Source organism: Selaginella moellendorffii, unplaced genomic scaffold (assembly GCF_000143415.4).
Source record: "Selaginella moellendorffii unplaced genomic scaffold, v1.0 SELMOscaffold_54, whole genome shotgun sequence".
Taxonomy (NCBI): Eukaryota; Viridiplantae; Streptophyta; class Lycopodiopsida; order Selaginellales; family Selaginellaceae; genus Selaginella; species Selaginella moellendorffii.
The window spans coordinates 755,974-776,255 of record NW_003314315.1 but is presented as its reverse complement, the minus strand read 5'-3'; the positions used below and the strand labels follow the sequence as shown (position 1 = coordinate 776,255).

The 20,282-nt window shown below is 42.2% G+C and overlaps 2 long non-coding RNA genes across 2 annotated transcripts; both read left to right on the top strand.

The window, feature by feature from the left end:
* The first annotated feature begins 3,698 nt into the window (after nt 1-3,698).
* Nucleotides 3,699-4,145, top strand: LOC112350827. Its single transcript, XR_002993891.1, has 3 exons — nt 3,699-3,777; nt 3,830-3,935; nt 3,986-4,145. It is a non-coding gene; the product is annotated as an uncharacterized LOC112350827 (long non-coding RNA).
* Nucleotides 4,146-11,828: 7,683 nt separating this feature from the next.
* LOC9661286 lies at nt 11,829-12,413 on the top strand. Its single transcript, XR_002993889.1, has 3 exons — nt 11,829-12,066; nt 12,119-12,224; nt 12,275-12,413. It is a non-coding gene; the product is annotated as an uncharacterized LOC9661286 (long non-coding RNA).
* Nucleotides 12,414-20,282: the final 7,869 nt, after the last annotated feature.

Here is a 20,282-nt window from a genome sequence, read left to right as displayed (position 1 = left end):
GAGTATTTTGCTTAGGTACTTCTCTCTTTAGCTACTGGTTAATGTAGGTAGCTTTCCTAGAGTATGAACAAACAAGCTATAGAAGAATTTTGTGTACTATTAATCAAGAAAAGAGTACTCACTTACAAGGTGTTTTGGAGTTTATTACTTTATGAATACAGTTTGATTACCTTGCAAAGAGTTCTATTGTTCTTTCTAGAAAAACATTGCAAGTGCCAAAAGAAGGAGTGCTTCTTTCGCTGCTCCTTGTTTCTGCCAACTATTATATGAGTTTGTCATTTTGTTTCATCATTAGTATTGTCATATGTGGAGCATTGACGATGATTTAGCTCTAAATATTCTTCACTTTTCTTGTGCTAAATGTGTCCCCATCAAATCCAACAAAAGCTGCATATATCTGCTCATTTGAGGTCTTCTAAATTTTTATTATGACACTTTTGGCCATCACAAGGATTGGGTATTTTGGAATATACATACTAACTTCTTGTTCCAGCTATCTTGTTATCATAGGTCATTGATTGAGCTCTTCTTGTTTCATCATGATGTGAGAATTTGTGCTTGTCAGTAAAGTGTTTCCTTTACTTTGAAAGTCATCCTACAGCTCAGGAAGGAGCTTCACATCCTCATTCATGGCTGTCCCCAAGTTCCAGGTGAGTGTTCAGCTATGGTTCTTTAGCTTCCTCTCAGCCTATGCTGTGCTTTGTCAACCCAAACGTTAAGCAAGTCCCTCACCAAGGCCTTCTTCCACGTCCACAACATCTTCTCCACAAACATCAAGCAAGGTGTCTATGGCAAGATTGCGTATGTGTGGAAGAATTTTGGCATCGATTATGTGTCACAAGCTTGGTGGTTAGGGCTGGACACTCCCAATTGAGTATGAATTCCCAGTAGCATCAAGCTTACATGGGCTTAGCAGCCTGGACATTGGCAACAATCCAGTATGAAGCATCAAGCTCCTATTGGGTGATCTAGATCCTGATTGGGGGAACTCCTTTCGATCCAGCATCATCCTCCCCCAATCAGGCAGTTGGCTCATTGTTGTAAAATGTGCCTGACACAAACAAGATCGTCCATTACTACACGAGCCCAACTTAGTTTTAAGTTATTGCATTAATTTGCTATACAACTTAAATTTTTGTCATTAAGCTTTCCATTGATATTGTAACTACAATTTAAGACACAAAAGTTAAAATATGCAGTTATTTGTAGTAGTCATTATTTCTTACTAGCTTTAAAGTCAGAATTAAAAAATTTCTTAAGTTGACATTTGCAGTTCCAATTTATGACTAAATTTTAAGTAATTTATAATGGTTATAAAACAAAAAATATAGTCGTTATGTTTAGTAGTTAATTGTGACTAAAATTTAAGTCAATTATAATAGTTATAAACCAAAAATATGTAGTACGACTAAATTTTAAGTCCAAAAATGAAGCTATAAATATAGTGGTAATTTAAGTCTATGATCAAATATTAAACATCAATTTCTTTAGCCCCAGATCCATGTCGCCCATTGAAGAGTGATTCCGAGAATCACCATCAAAGCAAATTCAACTATAAAAACCATTGCTATGGGCTGTCTCTCTTTTGTGTGTGTCGATAAGGTCACAATACACGATCTTTGACGCCTAAAACGCAATGAAAAGAATTTTCAAACAACATAAGCTTCCAGAGTGGAGATTTTGATTAAATTCTTACGCACGGAGCATTGCATCGTGGTGAACGACCATTCTCATCTTTGCTCTTCCTCCTAGAATTGAGCCTGAGAGTTTATCAACGAGCTCCGGTTTTTTTGGGGGAAGAACCAAATGAGCATTATGTGATAATGAAAGAAAGAGATTCCGAACAGTGATATTGCTTCCATCATGATCGCAAAAACTGGACATCATAACTTTAAAGCGCTGCAGATAATGCGTCCGTACAAGAATCATTTATATGCACTAAACCTTCATGACCTAAAAAAAAGGTTTCTCGGAAGCGAATCCGGTAAGCAAGAAATATGGCTAGCATCATCCGTCGGAGTGTGCCGCCGTCGTCTCCACCTCGTCGGGCGCCGCCTCCAGCTGCGCACAGGAGCGTGCATCCGCCTCGTCCAGGGCACAGGAGCGCGACACCGCCCAAAACGAGAGTGCCACCTCCAGGTAGCATGCCGCCCCCCAAACCATCGCCAAGGAGGGCGAGAGGAGCTCCGCCACCTCACAGCAGAGCCCACAGTCAGGCACCTCCACCAGCACCAGCAGAGCAACACCATGGAGCAGCAAAGCAGCACAGCCATGGAGGAGCACCACCTGCAAAGCAGGACAGCCATGGAGCACCACCACCTCCACCAACAAGCCATGGAGCAGCAAAGAAGCACCAGCACAGTCCGCCACCAACAAGCCACGGAGCAACAAAGAAGCACCAGCACAGTCCGCCACCTCCACCAGCAAGCCACGGAGCAGCACAGAAGCACCAGCACAGTCCGCCACCTCCACCAGCAAGCCATGGAGCAGCAAAGAAGCACCAGCACAGGCCGCCACCTCCACCAGCAAGCGACGGAGCAGCAAAGCAGCACCAGCACAGTCCGCCACCAACAAGCCATGGAGCAGCAAAGCAGCACCAGCACAGTCCGCCACCTCCACCAGCAAGCCACGGAGCAGCAAAGCAGCACCAGCACAGTCCGCCACCAACAAACCATGGAGCACCAAAGCAGCACCAGCACAGTCCGCCACCGCCACCAGCAAGCCACGGAGCAGCAAAGCAGCACAGCCACGGAGGAGGAGCAAAGCAGCACCCACCTCCACCAGCAAAGCAGCATACAGGGCCGCCACCTTCTTCCGGGACAACCACTTGGCGACCAAGGAGGTTTGGGCCGCCGCCACCTCCACCAGCAAAGGAGCATACAGGGCCGCCACCTTCTTCTGGGACAACCACTTGGTGGCCAGGCCCGCTCATGACACGATAACATGGCAACCAGGGTCGCCTGTCTTTCACACGTTTTCATCGCCGCCTCCGCCTGGCCCCTTGTCTATTGCTCCGCCTCTGGGGTCGTCATCATCAACAGCAGCAGCAGCAGCGGCAGCGTTTGCGACACCGGGGCTGCTTGTGGCAGGCATCGTCCTTTTCCTGCTTGCTATGGTGGCCATCATCACTGGCATCTGGATACTCGTGAAGGGAAGAAGAAAGAAGGCGAACAACATCCTGGTGCGCTACGTCGGGAGCAGCCATCTTCCTGGCGGTGGCAGCAGCAGCAGCGGCAGTCAGCGAGAGTATCTCGTTCCCTTGAGCAAGATTGAGGACGCAGAGCTCCGGGACAAGCTCAATTCCTTCGTTCAAGAGAGGAGCGAGCAGCACCTTCGACCGTCGCAGCTAAATCCCAGCACAAAGGTGGCCAGTCCTCCACTCGCGAGGCCTCCAAGGCGGCTGCCACCTTCGGCTTTTCTCAAGATGAATCCAATCTATGGTGCTGCTACCGATTCGGTTGACGACCGCCTGACGCCGCCATTGGGACGAGATCCACCAGCAGCGATCCACGGAGTCGACGAGCACAAGAAGGTGCCAAGAGCTTCTCTCCCGGAGGATCCATTCTTGTCGAGTGCTGCTCGTCGGAGCGGCAATGATCGAAGAGCCCAGGAACAGGCTTTGGATCCAGTGTCTCATCGTGGCACTGTGTTCGATCCTGGAGATGCTTTCGTTGTTCGGCTTGCGACAGCAGCGGAGAAGCGAGTTGAGATGGAGAAGCACATGCAAAGGATCACCGAGTTTGGGATGAGGAGGCCTGGCAACAAGCACTCCCACAGGTAAGTCTTCATGCTTGAGAGATAGAACCAGTGACTAATGGAGCACTTTTAGGATCCGTGAGGTGGAGAATCTGGAGAAGCCAGTGGTTGAGGCAAATCACTCGGCCAATTCTGGAGGTTCGCATTTGGCTGCTCGTGTACACGACTCAGATGCCAAGGTAAACAGTCTCCATGCCTCGAGTTAAAGTATAACTTCTGCTTGAACTAGCCTTCCACCTCGGAGGTTAAGCTTGAGCTCGACGGAGCTTAGAGCGAAAGGAGGTACGCTTTTCGCTCGTTTTGGACTGATGATACGCTTGAGGTTGCAGGCACAGAATGAAGATTCATGAAACAAATTACTTCGGTTTTTTAAAACCGCAACAGGCAAAGGCAGGTCCGTGGTATTCAATCGAAATTATAACAGATGGAGAAGTCTGGAGGCATTTGAATCAGGAGATTATGATTTGCAAGTTTCAAACAAGGCAACAAGACAACAACTTTTCATTTCATTAAGACAACAGAGAGATATTGAATTGGGAGATTATATTGCAAGTCTCAAACAAACACTTTGGACATTTAATTTCCTGTTTTTAAAAATATAAACTTTCAATAGCATTTCTTATCGTAAGTAGTAGGTTATAGTAGTCATAGAAGTCAACGATAGTCACTAATTATTTACCAGCTTTATAAGCACATCAATGGATTCATAAGAATGAGCTCATTAGAACAGTAATGGGATAGCATTGACTGATAGTAGTCAGCGTTAGTCCACTGTACTAACGAAAATTCGCAGCTCAAGTCACACCATATGGATTGGAGGTCTTGAAAGCGAGGCTACTCTCAGCCACATTCTCTGTGAAACAGAGCCTCAAACAAGGCGGGAGCTGCACGCTTAGCTTTCCACCCCCCATCTTGAGCTTGCCACTGCTGCTACTCTTGTTCACTCCTTGCGCCTTGGCATTGCTTGCGGGAGGCTGGGCTTTCCATGTTTCCTGGACACTAGCCGTGGTAGCTTTCTTCCACTTCTTCACATCCACCATTGCCTTTTCTTTCTTCTTCTTTTCTTCCTCTGGTTCCAGAGTCATTGCAACCTCGTCAAGCTCCTCCTCCTCGTCAAGAACAGAAGCACGTGTTCTTGATGTTGTCCTTGCCCTTGATCTCGTTATCTTCCAACTACTTCAAGTGGAGAAGCTTCTGGCCACCCGACCCCGTCCAAATGCCTATGAGCAGCTCCAGCAAAGTCCAGGAAAGTTTCCAGCTTCTTGAAGCCATACCACACGTGATCCAGTGTAGTGCTGCTGGAAGTCCCCCTTGAGCCTCACCAGAGGATAGTCAGATTTGCATCTCAGGATGCTCTCGAGCAGGAAATCTTTGCAGTTGGCTCTCATCTTGGCTGGGAAGTCAACAGTAGTAGTCTCCTCTGCTGCCTCCAGAGGAGCCTGTGCCATCTCCCTCGAGGCTGTCAAGGAGGCTATCTTTGTCATGGAAGTGAGTACTATATCTCCTTACTAAAGATGCTCAAGCTTAACCACAACACTAGTTTTCTTTCCATACATTGTTTTTTTTTTTGTTTTTCTATCAGTTTCAGGTAGCTGTCAGAAAAATTTGCTATGCATTGCATGTAGCAATATTTACTTTGTTTAATAGTAGTATTATTCTTACTTATTAATCCAATTGATTAAATAAAAATTTAAAATTATAGACATATTTATAAAACACAATATTAATCTTATTGCAGGTAGAAGAAAAAAGAATATACTAAAAAGTGTTTAAGAAAGTTTATAAATTATAAACATGTTTATAAATTATAAGATTAATCTAAATAAATAACAACTGTTAGATGGTAGAATATTCTAAAATATTCAAGCATATTCTATGTTTATTCACTACCATTTCAGTCCCCCTACCGTTTGCTTAAGCAAACCAAAGATGGTATGGTTCCAATGGTGGTATATAAAAGTTAAAAAAAAAATGTAACTGAGATTAAATTGATTATACAGAAAGATTTGATTATTTTCTAATTTTCACATTTATTCTCAGAATAATGTTTGGCAAAATATAAAAAATTTATTTACTTTTTATCACTTTTTTGTAACAATCTCCCATGCATATGGTTTTTCAGCCATGTATAACATTGATTCTTTCAAAGCATACTTATAAAATTGGAAGTGAAATAGACTTTTTTAGTGCTACCATGATATAGATATAAAATTAGTTTTCCATGTAGTTTCTAAGTCCTCACTTCATGAGTTCATAGTAGAGGTAGAGTAGATAAATAGTTCAATTTGCAATATTTTTTGGTGTTGGGTTTATAGGCAACATCAGAAAAGTATAGAATATAAAATGTTATAGGCACTTTACTTTCTTTCTTTTCTTTCATTTATTATTATGTTTCCTCCACCAAAAATATTTGGTTGTTTAAGCTAGGTAAGAATCATTTACTCTTCTCCAAGGCTATAAAGTTTATGGAGAAAATCCAACTTATGACCTTACATATCTAACATATTAGTTGTGTTTACAGGTGTTTTTTTTTTTTTCTGATTTTAGTATTTTCTTGTTTAGGATTCTCATATGAAATATTATTATATATTGCTAAAATTTACCATTTCATCCACTACAATATCCACACAATTTTAACATGTTGTAAACTAAATAACTGTATAAGGATGGCTATAAATGTTTTCTCCACAAATGATAGTGACCCTAATAAGATTGAAAGGGCTATGTTGGGGGATTGCACAATTACATTACAAGTGTTTGTGTGGTTAGAGTGTCATTACACTTCCTCAAGAAGATTGAGAGTGGGACATTTTAGAGCTTCAAAACAAGAATAGAGGATGCAATCCAAACATTAAAAAATCTCGAAGAAGCGGAAAAGCCAAAGGAGGAGCAAGTATGCGGCAAAAAGTGGGCTCATAGGCAATAAAAACACTCTACAAAGACAATAGCATTAGTTGCTCATAGTTGTAGAATCCACTTGCCAATAAAGCACACTAACTTAAGTGATAACCAAGAAATGCAACGCAAACTTTGAGGGGCAATACTCAAAGCATTTTCAGGATTTCCTACCAACTTTACCTATGCATTAGGAACAATTGGAAGTCTTACCAAGCTGATTAAGCAACCCTAAATTGGTTCTATTTATTTACAATGTTTATTCTTTTTAGGATGGCATTTCATGTCCTCAACACTAAAAAGAGGTATTTAAATTTTATTTTATTTCTCAAAAACTAGACATTTTAGGAGATGTATTGGCATAAGTGTTGCACAAGGGCTATTCAAGACAAAGATGAGCTAATGAATAACCCACTCCCTAGTGTAAGTGAATTAATTTTTCATAATATTTTTCACTCATTAACTCTCAACATCTTTTGCTAGATGAAGACAGAGGAAACTAATGAAATGGTATTCTTTTCATAGTATTTATAACCATTTATTTGTTCTTTATGTAGGTTTGGAGTGAATCACATAGCAATTCATGTTTACTATATTTTCAATATCCTTTCTAGAACCTAAGGAGGGAGAAACTACCATACTATTCTAAAAAATGATAATAATTATGAGGAAATAAAATATGAAATGATAAATAGTTTGATATATATAAATTAATAATGCCAATCTTATTTTACAAATAGGGTGTACAAAAAGTAGTTTTTAAAGCTCTTAGAAGTGTGTTTTTCTTTTAGAAGTGGACAAAATTATAGAAATATTTAGAAAATTAAATCAAGGTCTCTTAATGATTGACAATTTGGTGTTACTCAAGCCCAAAGATGAGCTCTCCCAAGATGAAATCAAACAAGTGTTTGCTCTTGGATGGTGTATTGAATGGGTAAATTCTTGCATCAATTAGTAAAGAATTTCTAAATAGTTTTGGTTTCTGCCTTTTGCTTTTCCATGTATAGTTGCAAACTTACTTCTTAATAATGGATGATATAATGGATGATTCACACAACAATACGTGAATTTTATTGATGAGCTATGATACAGTCTTCCTTTGTGATTAGGTGGGTATCATTGCTGTGAATAATGCATTATTGCTTACAAACCATGTACCTAGGATTTTGAGGAAGTATTTCCATGGTCAGTGGTACTACTTTGATCTCCGTGAACTTTTTGATGAGGTGTGTTGATCTGATTACATTGCAAACCAGCCAGGAAGGTTGATTTGTCCAAATACATGATGGAAATGTAAGTTTTATTCGATTCCATAAATATCCATAATGTTTGTCTATGCAACTATCTTAGGATTGTGAAGTTCAAGACAGTGTTTTATTCTTTATATCTTCCGGCAAGCAAGAGTGACATTATAAACCAAGTCATTGAAGTCATATGAGAATTGTGCTTTGTATATCTCAGACAAGAGTGACAACTCCAAGTTTGAATATGTGAAACAAATACTACTACAAATGGGAACCTATTTTTAAATTCAGGTCCTTGTGGTTCATTACCTTTGGTTGTTGATGGAATTGGCCCCTGCAAGATGATTTCTTAGATTGTTATAAACATCCTAACGTTATTGGCAAGGTTGGCTCCTTGCTGTTTTGTCCTTCATGTCAAGCTCATTGAATAGTCCAGGTTGGAACAAATATCCAAGAGCTATTGAACTAGCAGATGCTAGCCAGAAAGCAAGACTAAAGAGCAATTATGGCAAAAAAGGCAATGCCTGTATCAAGGAGGTGAAGAAAGTGTACAATGACTAGGGCCTTGCAATGAGTAGTTCTTATGGGTACTTCTCTCTTTAGCTACTGGTTAATGTAGGTAGCTTTCCTAGAGTATGAACAAACAAGCTATAGGAGAATTTTGTGTACTATTGATCAAGAAAAGAGTACTCACTTACAAGTTTGTGGTGTTTTGGAGTTTATTACTTTCTGAATATAGTATGATTACCTTGCAAAGAGTTCTATTGTTCTTTCTAGAAAAACATTGCAAGTGCCAAAAGAAGGAGTGCTTCTTTTGCTGCTCCTTGTTTCTGCCAACTATATGAGTTTGTCATTTTGTTTCATCATTAGTATTGTCATTGGAAGGGGCTTTGCACAATATGAAGCATTGACGATGATTTAGCTCTAAATATTCTTCACTTTTCTTGTGCTAAATGTGTCCCCATCAAATCCAACAAAAGCTGCATATATCTACTCATTCGAGGTCTTCTAAATTTTTATTATGACACTTTTGGCCATCACAAGGATTGGGTATTTTGGAATATACATACTAACTTCTTGTTCCAGCTATCTTGTTATCATAGGTCATTGATTGAGCTCTTCTTGTTTCATCATGATGTGAGAATTTGTGCTTGTCAGTAAAGTGTTTCCTTTACTTTGAAAGTCATCCTACAGCTCAGGAAGGAGCTTCACATCCTCATTCATGGCTGTCCCCAAGTTCCAGGTGAGTGTTCAGCTATGGTTCTTTAGCTTCCTCTCAGCCTATGCTGTGCTTTGTCACCCCAAACGTTAAGCAAGTCCCTCACCAAGGCCTTCTTCCACGTCCACAACATCTTCTCCACAAACATCAAGCAAGGTGTCTATGGCAAGATTGCGTATGTGTGGAAGAATTTTGGCATCGATTATGTGTCACAAGCTCAGTGGCCAGGGCTGGACACTCCCAATTGAGTATGAATTCCCAGTAGCATCAAGCTTACCTGGGCTCAGCAGCCAGCACTGGACATTAACAACAATCCAATATGAAGCATCAAGCTCCTACTCGGTGATCCTGATCCTGACTGGGGGAACTCCTTTCAATCCAGCATCATCCCCCCGATCAGGCAGTTGGCTCATTGTTGTAGAATGTGCCCGACACAAACAAGATCGTCCATTACTACATGAGCCTGACTTAGTTTTATGTTATTGCATTAATTCGCTATACAACTTAAATTTCTGTCATTAAGCTTTCCATTGATATTGTAACTGCAATTTAAGACACGAAAATATGCACTTATTTTTAGTAGTCATTATTTCTGACTAGCTTTAAAGTCAGAATTAAAAAATTTCTTAAGCTAAGTTGCAATTTATGACTAAATTTTAAGTCATTTATAATGGTTATAAAACAAAAAATATAGTTGTTATGTTTAGTAGTTATTTGTGACTAAGTTTTAAGTCAATTATAATAGTTATAAACAAAAAAATATGTAGTACGACTAAGTCCAAAAATGAAGCTATAAATATAGTGGTAATTTAAGTCGTTATTTACTATGATCAAATATTAAACATCAATTTCTTTAGCCCTAGGCATACCTGATCCATGTGCCCATTGAAGAGTGAATCACCATCAAAGCAAATTCAACTATAAAAACCATTGCTATGGGCTGTCTCTCTTTTGTGTGTGTCGATAAGGTCACAATACACGATCTTTGACGCCTAAAACGCAATGAAAAGAATTTTCAAACAACATAAGCTTCCAGAGTGGAGATTTTGATTAAATTCTTACGCACGGAGCATTGCATCGTGGTGAACGACCATTCTCATCTTTGCTCTTCCTCCTAGAATTGAGCCTGAGAGTTTATCAACGAGCTCCGGTTTTTTTGGGGGAAGAACCAAATGAGCATTATGTGATAATGAAAGAAAGAGATTCCGAACAGTGATATTGCTTCCATCATGATCGCAAAAACTGGACATCATAACTTTAAAGCGCTGCAGATAATGCGTCCGTACAAGAATCATTTATATGCACTAAACCTTCATGACCTAAAAAAAAGGTTTCTCGGAAGCGAATCCGGTAAGCAAGAAATATGGCTAGCATCATCCGTCGGAGTGTGCCGCCGTCGTCTCCACCTCGTCGGGCGCCGCCTCCAGCTGCGCACAGGAGCGTGCATCCGCCTCGTCCAGGGCACAGGAGCGCGACACCGCCCAAAACGAGAGTGCCACCTCCAGGTAGCATGCCGCCCCCCAAACCATCGCCAAGGAGGGCGAGAGGAGCTCCGCCACCTCACAGCAGAGCCCACAGTCAGGCACCTCCACCAGCACCAGCAGAGCAACACCATGGAGCAGCAAAGCAGCACAGCCATGGAGGAGCACCACCTCCAAAGCAGGACAGCCATGGAGCACCACCACCTCCACCAACAAGCCATGGAGCAGCAAAGAAGCACCAGCACAGTCCGCCACCAACAAGCCACGGAGCAGCAAAGAAGCACCAGCACAGTCCGCCACCTCCACCAGCAAGCCACGGAGCAGCAAAGCAGCACCAGCACAGTCCGCCACCTCCACCAGCAAGCCACGGAGCAGCAAAGCAGCACCAGCACAGTCCGCCACCGCCACCAGCAAGCCACGGAGCAGCAAAGCAGCACAGCCACGGAGGAGGAGCAAAGCAGCACCCACCTCCACCAGCAAAGCAGCATACAGGGCCGCCACCTTCTTCCGGGGCAACCACTTGGCGACCAAGGAGGTTTGGGCCGCCGCCACGTCCACCAGCAAAGGAGCATACAGGGCCGCCACCTTCTTCTGGGACAACCACTTGGTGGCCAAGGCCCGCTCATGACACGATAACATGGCAACCAGGGTCGCCTGTCTTTCACACGTTTTCATCGCCGCCTCCGCCTGGCCCCTTGTCTATTGCTCCGCCTCTGGGGTCGTCATCATCAACAGTAGCAGCAGCAGCGGCAGCGTTTGCGACACCGGGGCTGCTTGCGGCAGGCATCGTCCTTTTCCTGCTTGCTATGGTGGCCATCGTCACCGGCATCTGGATACTCGTGAAGGGAAGAAGAAAGAAGGCGAATGACATCCTGGTGCGCTACGTCGGGAGCAGCCATCTTCCTGGCGGTGGCAGCAGCAGCAGCGGCAGTCAGCGAGAGTATCTCGTTCCCTTGAGCAAGATTGAGGACGCAGAGCTCCGGGACAAGCTCAATTCCTTCGTTCAAGAGAGGAGCGAGCAGCACCTTCGACCGTCGCAGCTAAATCCCAGCACAAAGGTGGCCAGTCCTCCACTCGCGAGGCCTCCAAGGCGGCTGCCACCTTCGGCTTTTCTCAAGATGAATCCAATCTATGGTGCTGCTACCGATTCGGTTGACGACCCCCTGACGCCGCCATTGGGACGAGATCCACCAGCAGCGATCCATGGAGTCGACGAGCACAAGAAGGTGCCAAGAGCTTCTCTCCCGGAGGATCCATTCTTGTCGAGTGCTGCTCGTCGGAGCGGCAATGATCGAAGAGCCCAGGAACAGGCTTTGGATCCAGTGTCTCATCGTGGCACTGTGTTCGATCCTGGAGATGCTTTCGTTGTTCAGCTCGCGGCAGCAGCGGAGAAGCGAGCTGAGATGGAGAAGCACATGCAAAGGATCACCGAGTTTGGGATGAGGAGGCCTGGCAACAAGCACTCCCACAGGTAAGTCTTCATGCTTGAGAGATAGAACAAGTGACTAATGGAGCACTTTTAGGATCCGTGAGGTGGAGAATCTGGAGAAGCCCGTGGTTGAGGCAAATCACTCGGCCAATTCTGGAGGTTCGCATTTGGCTGCTCGTGTACACGACTCAGATGCCAAGGTAAACAGTCTCCATGCCTCGAGTCAAAGTATAACTTCTGCTTGAACTAGCCTTCCACCTCGGAGGTTAAGCTGGAGCTCGACGGAGCTTAGAGCGAAAGGAGGTACGCTTTTCGGTCGTTTTGGACTGATGATACGCTTGAGGTTGCAGGCACAGAATGAAGATTCATGAAACAAATTACTTCGGTTTTTTTAAACCGCAACAGGCAAAGGCAGGTCCGTCGTATTCAATCGAAATTATAACAGATGGAGAAGTCTGGAGGCATTTGAATTAGGAGATTATGATTTGCAAGTCTCAAACAAGGCAACAAGACAACAACTTTTCATTAAGACAACAGAGAGATATTGAATTGGGGGGATTATATTGCAAGTCTCAAACAAACACTTTGGACATTTAATTTCCTGTTTTAAAAATATAAACTTTCAATAACATTTCTTATCGGAAGTAGTAGATAATAGTAGTCATAGCAGTCAACGTTAGTCACTAATTCTTTACCAGCTTTATAAGCACATCAATGAATTCATTAGAATGAGGCTCTGTTTCACGGAGAATGTGGCTGAGAGTAGCCTCGCTGATGGATTTATTGATTATCATGGTGTGACTTGAGCTGCGAATTTTCGTTAGTAGGGTGGACTAACGCTGACTACTATCAGTCAATGCTATCTCATTACTTTTCTAATGAGCTCGCTTAGCTTTCCACCCCCCATCTTGAGCTTGCCACTGCTGCTACTCTTGTTCACTCCTTGCGCCTTGGCATTGCTTGCGGGAGCCTGGGCTTTCCATGTTGCCTGGATGCTAGCCGTGGTAGCTTTCTTCCACTTCTTCACATCCACCATTGCCTTTTCTTGCTTCTTCTTTTCTTCCTCTGGTTCCAGAGTCATCGCAACCTCGTCAAGCTCCTCTTCCTCGTCAAGAACAGAAGCACATGTTCTTGATGTTGTCCTTGCCCTTGATCTTGTTATCTTCCAACTCCTTCAAGTGGAGAAGCTTCTGGTCCCCCGTCCTGATGCCTATGAGCAGCTCCAGCAAAGTCCAGGAAAGTTTCCAGTTTCTTGAAGCCATACCACGCGTGATCCAGTGTAGTGCCCCTGGACGTCCCCCTTGAGCCTCACCAGAGGATAGTCAGATTTGCATCTCGGGATGCTCTCGAGCAGAAAAGCTTTGCAGTTGGCTCTCATCTTGGCTGGGAAGTTGACAGTAGTACCCTTTGGCAATGGCTGCTGCCTCCAGAGGAGCCTGTGCCATCTCCCTCGAGGCTGTCGAGGAGGCTAGCTTTTTTGTCGTGGAAGTGAGTATTATATCTCCTTAGTAAAGATGCTCATGGTTTCTTTTTCCATATATGGTTTTTTTTGGTTTTCTTAAGCAAACCTGTATAGTAATGAATATACTTAGAATATGCTTGGATATATTAGGATATTCTATCATCTATTCATTTAGATTAATTTCGTATTTATAATTTATAAACATAATTATAATTTATAAACTTTTCTAACCACTTTGTATCATCATGAGCATAAGCTCTCAAAGTTCCACTGCCAAGGCCCTTAATCCAGGCTCTGCCATGAAGCAGAGAATCTGGAGCCAAGACTGGATGGACGAAGCGGCCAGTGATCCACGTGAAGGGAAGAATGAAAAAGAGGAGGAGCGCTCATAGAGGCCTCCCAGCCTCAATTGTGACAAGCATGAAGCATTGAAACCAGCTCAGGAATTTGAGTAGTGCCCCCTTGAGATCAATCATGATGCTATTGTCATTCCCAGCCACTGCATTGTCCACTGGCTCCAATGGATTGCTCTTGTCTCTGGGAAGCATCAAGAAAAATCATATTTGGACTAGTGAATTGATTGAGAATTGGCTCTCCCTGGAGGTTTGAGCTGAGAGCCACGATCCAGGATTAGAAACCCACTATGGCGGTACTGATTGATTGCCCAGAATCAATCAATCAACCTGGAATGCATATATGGACTTAGATCTTCCTCTGTATGGCTCCCTATTATGTGTAGAAAATAAAGATTAGTGGAGGACAATCTTTCTATTCCTATTCATTCCTCTTTTCTAAAGCGATGGATGGAGGGAGATTGTAGCAGCTGAGGAGTACAGTCAGGTTGCTTCTAGCTTCAGCTTGGACAATGTTGAAAAGGTTCAGAAGGTTTGTCACCTGTGGAATTGGTTTATTGTCTACTGTAACCCTAGTTGACAGATTTTAATTTTTAGCTCAAATTTTTATTCTTTTTTGTTTTCGATTCTTCAAAGTGAAGTCTAGTTTATTTTTGGATCTTTTTACTAGTATAAATTAACTAGAGGTAATTCTGTTTAATCAATCACATAGATATGTCAGATTTGGATTGTGCTATGGATATTGTTCAATTGTCACCCGCTGAGGATTTGTCTACAGAAACAAATTCTTATGAAGGTTTGGTTTTTCTCTTTATTCCTTAGTATTTCTTGATTTATTTCTTTTTGGTTTTGTAGTTTCACAAGCAAAGAGGACAAAGTTGACCATCCTAAAAGCTACTATTGCAACACTTGTCTTTGGAAAAGCAAATTCAACCAAAATTCTTGAGCTGAAGATTTTATCTATATATGGTTTTAAAATCTTTTTTTTTCTGTAGTTTTGATTTGATTTTTGCCTCCAAAGAACACTCTGCAAAGTGCAAAATACTTAATTTATATAATGGATTGTACAGATATGCATGGCTTGCAAACTTTAACTGCATATGGCAATTCATCCATGTGTGCATGATTATAAAATAAATTTATCGTTGGTAAATGTTTCTCACTTACAAGGTTTGTAATTTATTTTTAAAAAAATTAACAAGATTATAATTCTCTCACTTCAGATGGGTTGAACGATAGAAAAACCTAGTTTACCACCATAGAACTTTAGAAAAAGTTCTTTATATTACAGATTCTTCTATGATTCAAATTAAAGATGATTTTGATGTTAAATTAAGATTACAGCCAACTAGAGGAGCTTCTATATCATCTTTAATGGCTACTAGAGTTTATCCACAAGCTATACATGCTATTGTAATCATCATTGGTGTTTTATCTAAAATAAAGATTGCTTCTTCTGATAATCCTTTGGACATAACTATGGTAATGTTTTTTCCTATTTAATTTTCTATTTCTAAGATATTTTCACAACTCTATATGCATCTGGAGCATGAAGAGCAATATCATCATATTGTAGCAGATTTATATGTTGGATATATGCCAAAGTTTTTATTTTTTAATATTATGAAAAACATGAGTGTATCAGGTGATTTAGCAACACTTGGAAGTACTTTATTTTTGCCACTAGTTGATTCAAATGAAATTCAGAGGCTCAATGAAGTTTATAAATCACACTGTGGCCTCACTTCTAAAGACAAGGTAATGTAAACTATTTACATCTACTTTCAACTCTAACTTCCAATTATATAGATTAGTGGATATTTCATCCCTGACAACCAACAAAGCCTCACTCAAGCTGAAAGTCTTTGCTCATTTTGCTCTTTCACAATATTAGAGCAGAGAGAAGATGGTTTTGTTGTTTGCGCAAAGTGTAAAGGGCATTCCATCCCTCATAAATCAGCTACAATAATTGGTTCTATTATATCAAATGACATAATGGAATATAGTTACAGTGTATGATAAAATGGTGGATAAAATTTATAATTTGGATGAAGGGTCTATGGTCAAGTTTGCTTTGGAATCCCTAGAAAAGATTGCTGTTTATCTGTCTTCAAAACTAATAGGGTTCTTTCTATTGAATGAGGCAAATATTATTGTCCATTTTGAGACACCAAACAATTCAGTCATGGAAATTGCCAACAACTAGAAATAGATACAATTGTCTCTTGTCTATTTTTCAAATGCTTTCTCTATAATACAAATATCTATTCGTGAAATCTTGCAATGCTTCTCTTAACAATTTCTAGAATTCAAAGCACACAAACTAGCAATCCCATAGCAACAACTCACAAGATTGCTGCTGATTGCATTGGACAACAACCTAAAATTTCCAAGAGAACTAATATGCGAGAAACACAAGCTACCTCTGAAAGCCCCTCTCAGGTAATCTACCACGTTAACATTGTATGCCTAACACTGGAATCCTGGAAAATGATCATTGTGCATCCGGATAGAGAGTTCTTTAAGGACTTCAGAGAAGTTGGGTGCAGAATGTGGTGTATTGCTTTCTGTACTAGATGCTAAACCCCATCTTGCAATAAATGTGCAAGAAAATGAACGTGAAAGAGCTTGAGCCACAAGCAATTTTAAATTTCATCTTTGTTGATTTGTTTGAACTAGATGCTTGAAGCCATGTATGCTCTTGTAGTGCTCTTGACAAAAGGGTTGGAAAAGCCACAGTCAAAATCACTATGGCAATCAAAAATTTGAGCTAGGACTCGAATTTGAAAGTGTGAAGAAGCTGTCTAGCAAACAAAATCTAGAAAGCATATCATTAGCGGCAGAACTTCATCATATGCACCTTTTTACTCAAATCATATTATCCTGTAGCATCAACAAAATGCTAATAACAATGGCACTTCACATTGCAAGTACTTTATACTTACGCTAAAGTCAAGTCTTTCAAGGGTGACCTTCAGAGATATTGACATGGTCACTAAAAGTCCTTGTATCTTTGACATCTCTTTGTCACGAAACTTGCAATTCGCTAAACTAAGTCTCTTGCTTCTAAATGACCGTGCTCCTACTGGATCCTACTGGATAGCTTACAAAAGAAAAACAAAGCAGCTTAGAAGAAAGTTAAATGGGAAGACACACATACATCAAAGGTTCACTTTGGTTCTTGGCCTTGGATATCCATCTCTGACAATGTTGAGCTCTCCTTCACCCTGTAGTAGCTTAAAAGAAATCCTTTAAAGTAGAACATGCATCAAGGTATATAAAAAAAATGTCCTAACGAGAAAGAAAGTTATAAACTACTTCAAACAATCTTTGAGTCCATCAACTTTTCAGGGACTTGTCATTGGATGTGTGAGGGGTTTTCCACAGCCAACCTTGTAAACTGAAAACATCATGCTAGATACCAATCTCCATGGCGAGAACAATGTTACTTGTTTATGGAATCATCCTACCTAGTTGTAGATATCTTGCTCGACATTTTAAACAACTTTCTTTGGACTTGGCTACCTCGTCCAGGGCTGCCACTATCAGTAAAGCCTGAAGATGCTCTCACTACGGATTTGTAATGATGAAAATATTCTCTCTTGGTGTAGCGCATGTGATCATGGGATGAGATTTGGATATACTGTCATCGTGGATCCTTGGAACCTTGGGAGATAAATGGGGATAAAATAGCCACTAAGGGCTCTCTCATCAAGCAATTGCCCCTTTTCTAGTTGGCTTAAGGGGAGAGAGATAAGGTGCGCTACAGTTGGTATCAGAGCAAATGGCACGGGTTCGATTCCCATTGATTAGTAGCTACTTAAAAAGTATAATATACCCTTGAGCAAGGTATATTCCTACCCCTAAATTTGAAATCGTACGTATTGGGCATCCATGCGTACGTCATTCCTCTTGTGTGGAGTATCCACGGACGAAGGTATCCACCGTGGGACTGCGGTACGAGTGGATGACTAGTTGCCTCACATGGAATAGCTGGTCTACACAATGGAAGGATTGGTAGATTGAGTGCGGAAATGGAGGTGCTGGTTCCCCTTGGCTCAGTAGGGGTTATTAGTCAATAGTCAATGAGGACATTGCCTCTTGTGTGGAGTATCCACGGACGAAGGTATCCACCGTGGGACTGCGGTACGGGTGGATGACTAGTTGCCTCACATGGAATAGCTGGTCTACACAATGGAAGGATTGGTAGATTGAGTGCGGAAATGGAGGTGCTGGTTCCCCTTGGCTCAGTAGGGGTTATTAGTCAATAGTCAATGAGGACATTGACATCTCTGAAGGGGGGGTGAGTGTAGCGCATGTGATCATGGGATGAGATTTGGATATACTGTCACCGTGGATCCTTGGAACCTTGGGAGATAAATGGGGATAAAATAGCCACTAAGGGCTCTCTCATCAAGCAATTGCCCCTTTTCCAGTTGGCTTAAGGGGAGAGAGATAAGGTGCACTACACTTGGGCAGAAGTAGAAGTTTAAGGCACTGGAAGAGTTGTTGTCTCACAGGATTCGAGACGACACTGTCCCTACATTTGTATCCTTTGGTATAATTTTTGAACTTGCAAAGACTCTACGTTTCCAATGGCAAAGTACTAAATCCAAACCTGAGAAACCAGCTGCAAAAACTAACAAGGCCACGATGTTACTCTAGAGCTTCTTATTCTGTGGGAGCTTATGTGAATGAAAAGGAAAAACAAAAGGAAGAAAGAAAAAAAAAAGGAGGGATGATCACACACCTTGTGCTAGATCTCTCTTCAATCAATCTCTCTTCTAACCACGTCTAGCACTCTGTGCAGTCCTTCAATCTGGTGTAGCATAAAGAAGATGAAGACCATTCCTGAAAAACTTACAAAAACAAAATGTCACCTTGTTTTGATGAAGTTCTTTCTTTCTTGGCTGATTTTGCTGAGGAATTTTGAGAATTTGCAAAGCATTGGCCCTCTTTTTGAAGGTATCCCTGGGAAATCTCTTATTGCATGATCCATTCGGCTGCTCAAGCGGCAAGACCCAAGAATCCATGCAAGGTAGTGGCATTAAACCCAAAAGAAAGAGATCCAGAAACAATACAATCGAGCAGGTAGTCAATTATTTAAGAATGCCCAAGTCTGGTACTTGGTTGTAGCGCACGTGGTTTTGACCCTTTATCCTATGGTGATTTACCATAGGATAACACCACGAAGCGGAACCTAAACCCTCTTTGTGCCACGTGACAGATGCCACGTGTCACATACCACGTGTCCATGCCACGTGTCCATAGGAACCTGAGGTTCAGGGCCTTGGGCCACTGAACGGAGGAACGGTGCCAAACTCCCAAGCGTGACGCCAAGGAGTGATGGAACCGGACCACGGAGCAACTCCCGAGCATATAGCCCAAGGAGCGAAGGGACAGGGGCCCGGAGCGACTTGGAACAGTCCTAGAGCAACCAGCATCCCAATGCCAGGACCAGCATGCAAAACGGAGCCAAACGGAGTCTGGCGCTATTTCGGCATACCGGTGGCCTAACGTGAGAATATGGGTACTCCACCAGCTAGCATGGAATGGAACTTGGGCTTAGACCCAAGCCGGACACAGAACAAGGACAGGCACGCAAGCGGGAGCTAAACTATGCCTCAGGTTGGTCGGCCATGCCCGACCTACCCACTATCCCTACTATACATTTGGAACCCCCTACAGCCCCCCCCCCCCCCTTGAGGAACACACGCTTTGGGCTTTCACCCCAAGCCTCCCTTAGTATCAGGAGTTAGTTTCTGGGACAAGCTCGAAACTTACTAAATATGGAATGTCCTTAGATTGTGAATTTAGACATGGGACGAACACCATTGTGTTCAGGCTGATCTCTACATTCCGTAGATATGCCAAATGAGCAAATCTGGACACTTTCCATAAATAGCATTTGGGACCGAAATGAGACTAACACAAAGGGTATGATAGCGAGGGTGTTTGGCAGACACGGTAAGCTATCATGTAGCGATATTGAGGGACCAATCTCAATACGCGAGGGTTCTTGTCACTAGCCAGTGCAAGACAAAACGAGACGGGAACTCCTTACCGGGCTAAGTATGCTTAGCTAATAACACGTAGGAATTCCGTCCTTATGCTTGTCCGGTCTAAGTACACTCGAAATGCCCAGTTAACTCCACTAGCACAAGAGGGACTGATAAAGGGTCCAGCAATACCGACCTCCTGCCATCATGGCAGTAAGGTAAGAGTGTCCGTAAGGACTAGTCGACAGGTAACTTTCAATACCCGAAGTCACATGCGCGACATTGGTGCTCACGTTTCTCTCATAAACCCATTTTAGGCCCATTTAAATAAAGACTTAATATAGTTTTAGGGCATAAATGGCTTTCAACGGAATAGCATTGAGAAGTAAGTAAAAGGTCTTTTATTGTTTCTACTGGTCTAGATTATCAATTATTAGCCTTCAC